Source organism: Rissa tridactyla, chromosome Z (assembly GCF_028500815.1).
Source record: "Rissa tridactyla isolate bRisTri1 chromosome Z, bRisTri1.patW.cur.20221130, whole genome shotgun sequence".
Classification (NCBI taxonomy): Eukaryota; Metazoa; Chordata; class Aves; order Charadriiformes; family Laridae; genus Rissa; species Rissa tridactyla.
In genome coordinates, this window is record NC_071497.1 from 56,851,699 (window position 1) to 56,857,698 (window position 6,000).

Sequence of the window (6,000 nt, forward strand, 5' to 3'; positions counted from 1 at the left end):
GTGATCACAAGTTGCAAGAAACTGCAAAGAGTTCAACTTGGACAGAACAAGGCAGAAAATCTCAGAACATGGGATTTCTGAGTATATGTTCCTGAGAGAAAAAACATGAATATACTGGACTAAAAGAATCAGTTAAATTCTGAAGATCCATATGCTAATATTACTAGTGAAATAATCCTAACTGGGCAATTTGCAAGAACTCTTCTCTTAATGAAACATCTACTGAATGCAGTAAACAGTCATATTTTTCTTTTTTTCTTTTTTCCTTTTTTTTTTTTTTTCCCCCTAAGTTTTACTCGGCTTGAAAAATGAAATACTAAATATCCAGTAGAGGTAATTTTTTGGCAAGGAGGTTTGTAATTCATAGTTTAAAGTGTTTTTCCAGTTACTATTATATGTCACTTTAGCTGTAAGTGTCATGCTGGAAGTTTGTTATTGCATTTTTTCTGAATTTTGGAAGAGAAAAACATGAAACGGAGGGATTTGAGGCAAACCAATGCATCCCTGTGAATCAAACAACCAGAGGGGCAGCCTGGACTTGGTAGTGCACAGTCTGCGTGTATCATCCAAGACAGAGGAAGATTAGACCATGGCAGCTTGATCGATTGCATTTAACCCTTTTTCCCCCCATCTCTGCTACAAGACAGACTGTGTTATTCCTTCAATACATGTAGAAATGGAGATAAACATTTTGGGTGAGAGTAAGTCAACAGGGAAAGATAGGCAATGGGATCTTCTCTGGTGGGACATGATAAACTCTGTCTGGAGCCAGAGGAAAATTGCAAGTTCCTACAAATTCTTGCTGTAACTTATAGCAGTAAATAAGGAAGATAATCTACAGATGATGCCATTACAAATGAAGTGAAGTTGGAATTCATGGTCCTAATTTTCTCGGGGAAATCACATGTGGATCACGTGGGGGATCATCACGCATAGGCTTCAGAGTGCTAGACTTGATGTGAAGAGATCTCTTCTAGCCTCGCTCATAGTAACCCTGCAGAAATTCCTCTATAAACTAATTAGAAAAACCACACCCTTCTTCAACTTTGCCAGGTCACCTCTTACATATAAAAAGGCCTTGACAAGTGACATTGAATTTACATGTAAAGCATGATTTTTCTTGTCTTTAAAGTTTAATATTTTCTGCTAGGGGAATGAGGAAATACTTTGGATGGCCCAGTATAGCAAATTTGAAATCTAAAAACATGCCAGGATCACTATTTTTCTTGCGAAGCTGTTGTGTGTAATAACATACAAATTTTTTGTTTGAAGATGCCTTCTGGGTAATAGCAATCGTGCTGGCATTTTGAAAAGCCCTTAGCTGTGTTGTCTACCTACTACCTTATCAGTGAATGTTTTATGGGTTTTGCAGGTCTGCTGCAGGCTGACAAGTCAGTTTCAGAGTTGTGGCCGTGTACAGCTGTCTGTGTGGTGCCCGTAAGTTGTCAGCCCTTCTGTTTCTCTAGTCTGTGGGTTCAGTTGGCCTTCTGCCGTTGCATATCTCAAGATCTCAATGTCTTTTTCACATTTGCCACTCTCACGCATCTAATAGGTTGCAGTAAAGCAATGTGGGCCCTAACAAGGTGGCAGTAAAAGCTGATATGGAATTTGCTGAGGAAGAGAAAACTGAAGAAATATGAAGCTTAAACAAGAAGTTTAGAAGACAGAAATATTTTCCCTTGGCTCCCTCACTGCAGGCAAACTGGTATTACTTTTTCCTTTGTTGTTTTCTTGGTGAGAGGACAGACTAACTGAAAATATGCACCTTTAATAAAATAAATTACTTGGGATTGGTATAATTTATTATTACAAGATATATGTATTAATATCCATTTTGTTCAACTTTATGTTGTTCTATTTTCTTAGATTTTATTTGTGGGCACTTAGGGACCATTCCTATCCATCTGATTTCCCATTTTATCACAGAACTAATCTCATTGTGGTCTATACTAGAATTGTACTAATTCTAGTACAATGCTAGTACTGGAATTGTACTAGAGAAACTTCTGTGTATGTATATTAGGCCCAATTTAAGCCTGCACAACAAAACACTACAATAACTACAAGAAGACTTCTGAAATAGTTTTTTTCCTGTGCTGATTAATTTCTTATTATTTACATAGCACTGTTTTGTTTCTATAATTTATTTTGCTGAAATTATAGTATAATAAACATAATCATAATCATAATAACAACTAGTAAAATAATTCCAACGGCTTTATGCAAGAATAGGATTTGTATTATTGTTTTTCTAAGGACCCGTCATGTTAAAATAAGGTAGCTGCTTCGGATTGTGTATGTTACTCCATGTCATTTAATAGGTTCCTTATTGCTGAGTGGGACTCTAGAAATTCGGTTCCTTGGAATTTTAAGTAGGCGTAAAATAGGGACTCACCTGGAAATGTTCAAAATTGCTTAGGTTTTGTGTTCTCAGCAGTAAATCAATTGGCTCATTTTTTTGTTTTGCTATGCCTGCCTTTGACTTGTTAATCTTCAGCACTTTGAAAATTAGGTTTCAGTCTCTCCAACTGGATGCTCCACATCACTTCTTGCTTTGAAAATGCTAGTCTGATCATTATGTCTTGACTCCTTCCTGAGACCAGCGAGGATGATCTTTAATGCTGTATTTTCCCCGTTTTATCCCACCATGCTTATCCATTGTGCTTTCATTTGTTGCTTTTATTTGCATGTGTGGTAGGTTTTTAGCATTCTTTGCTTTGTGCACTTGGATCTGCAGGCTAAGCATGATGGATTTGTCTGTCTCATTCTCTCTTCGTGCTCAGTGAAAATGTCCTTGTACCATGAAGTACTTTTTTCACCTCACTGCATCGCAACAGAGCTTACACAAGCAATCACAATACTAATGATGTTCTAAGAAATAATTGCAGAGGCATTCTACTTAAAAAAAAAGTAAGAAAGAGATATTTTCTTCTGAATGTGTTTGAGGCAAGGCAATCCTACTCTTAATTTTGCCATGGACTCTTTGAAGTCTTTGACTTCAGCAAGCTGGATTATGCTTTGCTGTGACTATTATTCTGATCTCTTTATGTGCCTGATCAAGAGATTTATGTTTCGAAGACCTAGAAAGCCTTCAGTGCCTAGAGTGTAAAATTCTTTGTTCAGTGAGCTTTAAGAAATATCTCTGCTGTTCCTTTGTATTATAAACCATGTCTAAATTTATTTAAGGTGATATCGGGCAGCTTGCATTTGGCAAGGTAGGAACCTTACAGGGAAAGTGAATTACGTAAGAGTTTATTTTCACACAATGATGCTTTCATGCCTCTTTTTATTCATTTTTGATCCACATTGTTTTGGAAACAGAGAGAATCTGATTGTGAATTGTCTCTTGGTTCAGTTACAAAGTACTTGAAAATGGCATCTAATTTTGGTGGAAGACCTAGTATCTTCTGTACATGTTCCAGACTTTAAAGAAGAGGACAAATGAGAGGGAATGCTGTTGTGACTAATGAGTCAGTCATGCTACTGTTGTCAGATATATGAACTGTCAACCTTCTTACAAGACCTTCGCAATCAGGCTGACATTAACTGCAAAGTCATTAGTGTATCTGTAATCTGTATATTTTTCAGTCATGCTCATTGCACAATTTTCTATATATCATCCATAAGAAAGATATATTAATATTTTTCATATACGGGAATGTTGCCACATTTCAGAAATAGCTCTCTGTAGAAATACACAGTGCACAATTAAGAAAAAATGATGCTCTTTGTCTCATCCAGGTTTTACTTCCTGCATTCCTCCACAAAGTGAGAAAATCTCAGGTTCAGTCCAAGCTGGTTGTTTTCCAAGTAAGTGTAAGTTATCCTATGCTGCCTTAAACAACATTTTTCCTGAAACTCTATTCAGTGAGAGTGATTGATCCTGAAGGTGTGCTCAGAGTAAGGTGGAGGCTGTGAGCAGGTAGGCAGTCACCACTCTTCAAATTTTCATGGAATTCTAGGCAATTACCCTGAAAAGAAGGCTGATTTTTGTGTGTGTGTGTGCAGGCAGCATAAGCACAGCCTTGCAAAAGCAATGAAAAGGATTTTTTTTTCTTTTGGTCAACCTACTCACCAACTCCCTCCCGTGGCTTAGCCAAAATGCTGCATACCTATATTTTTATATTGGTATGTCTCTTTGTTGATATGCCAAAATGCTGCATACCTATATTTTTATATTGGTATGTCTCTTTGTTGATATCCAAGTAGACAAGAAAAAAGGTATTACGAGTTCTTGAGTATATTTTCACTAACTGGTTATATTTATTTGCAAAAATATCAAAGACTTGCTGTTTGTTGCTTAGAGAAATCCACAGATGTTCTCAAAATGTGTGAAAGAACTATAATAAAAGGTATGTTATGATTAACAGAGTTATCTTTATTCAATGTGTATTCTGTTTTCTCTTGGGCATTGAACACAGCACCACATTGACAGATGTTAAAGCAACTAGATAATGTTATTTAGTAGAGATGGTGGGAAGGGAAAGAGAATGGAACAATCATTAAACAAGCTTTTGATAGAGTTTTCTTCATATTTTCTAGTAATACAAATGAACTGTATGTCATTTTCTGACTATATCAAATGCTTGTGGAGAAAAGGAACTGTTTGCTTGACAATGATATTAGCAGTGCTCTAAACTTCTTTGCTTGTGCTGGAAACAAGTAATAATTACTCTCTTTTTTTACTCATCCTCATAGCAAAGTGTAACTTCGTAAAGGAAAAGAATGAGGGATTTTAAAACAGAGACACATGGAGGGCACAGTAATTTGGTTCTTAAATAATAGCAAAACATGTTGCTAGGTAGATGCAACAGAAGGCACTGAAACATACGAAGTCTCAATTAACTGTGAGTATATTACAATTTAACCTTTTTATGAATGCTATGATCTAGTAAGGAATTCACTTGGCAGAGATGTGTCCATTTTTGTGCTATGGAAAAAAAAGCTGTAATTGTAGTCAGTGTTTAGCACGTAATTAAGATGCAGTTAGAAATCCATGAACCTGAATCCTCTTGTAGGACACCATTAAACAGCTGGTTATTGTGGAGCATATTCCTCACAAATAAGCGGTGCAACAAGCTTCTTCAGGGATGAATTTGGGCTCTGAGTAGATAAGGCAAGGGAATGACAATTAATTGAAAGACCATTGTGTTGCAAAGCATATGGATTTCAAGGGTGGACCTGGGATAAAGGATCTGGTTTTATTGCTACTGAAGTGTTTGGGTGGGCTAATGAAGGAAGTGTGTGTATGTATGTACGCTTATCACTAACAAAAAAAATCATAGTTTCTACAGATTTGATTACTACAATAAACAATTTTACATATATGTATATTCAAAGGTGGTAAATACTGTACTTCCAAAAATGTCAATTATAGCTATGTAATCAAACCTGACAAGACTTTTATTGGAGTTCCATAATCGATCTTCAAAAGCCAGTAGCTTCCAGGATTAGTTTCCACTGAACTTTGCATCCTTTCTTTTCTACGTATATATTGTTATGTAGTTTTTAATTGCAATGCCAAGTGACGTTTTCTTACACAGGATCAGAGCACTGATTTCACAGAAGTAAAGAGACCCGAAAAGGCACAGATAATAATGTGATGCTATCTCTGCACAGCATTTCCAGTCAAACATTCAGCTCTGCATTACAAGCACTGGCCTGCTCCAAACCAACAGCCCCCTTTTGCTTTTTCTGAATTTGCATTTATGATTCATAAAAAGCAGAAAAAAATATCATGGAAGCACCGATAAGTGCTTAGAAAAGCTTAAATTTTAACAGCTGTATTTATTTCCTGTTCTTTTTGTTGTCCGTCTTCTACTTGCTGTGAAAGAGAGCATTACCCGTCACTCAGGGTGGCAGAAGAACCTGTTGAGACTGGCTGCAGTGGGGAAGGTTACTTTTCTTACTGGACTACCTGTCTAGTGGCCGTGCCTACAGCTTGGTTGGGCCCTCCAGCAGCAGACGTGTGAAGCTCTTGCCTCACCACTGCATGCCGTC

At 36.9% G+C, this 6,000-nt stretch overlaps 1 long non-coding RNA gene across 1 annotated transcript; it reads left to right on the plus strand.

Annotated features, from left to right (window-relative positions):
- The first annotated feature begins 1,406 nt into the window (after positions 1 to 1,406).
- On the plus strand, positions 1,407 to 4,102 carry LOC128902688 (uncharacterized). Its single transcript, XR_008463863.1, has 3 exons — positions 1,407 to 1,437; positions 1,553 to 1,705; positions 3,742 to 4,102. It is a non-coding gene; the product is annotated as an uncharacterized LOC128902688 (long non-coding RNA).
- Positions 4,103 to 6,000: the final 1,898 nt, after the last annotated feature.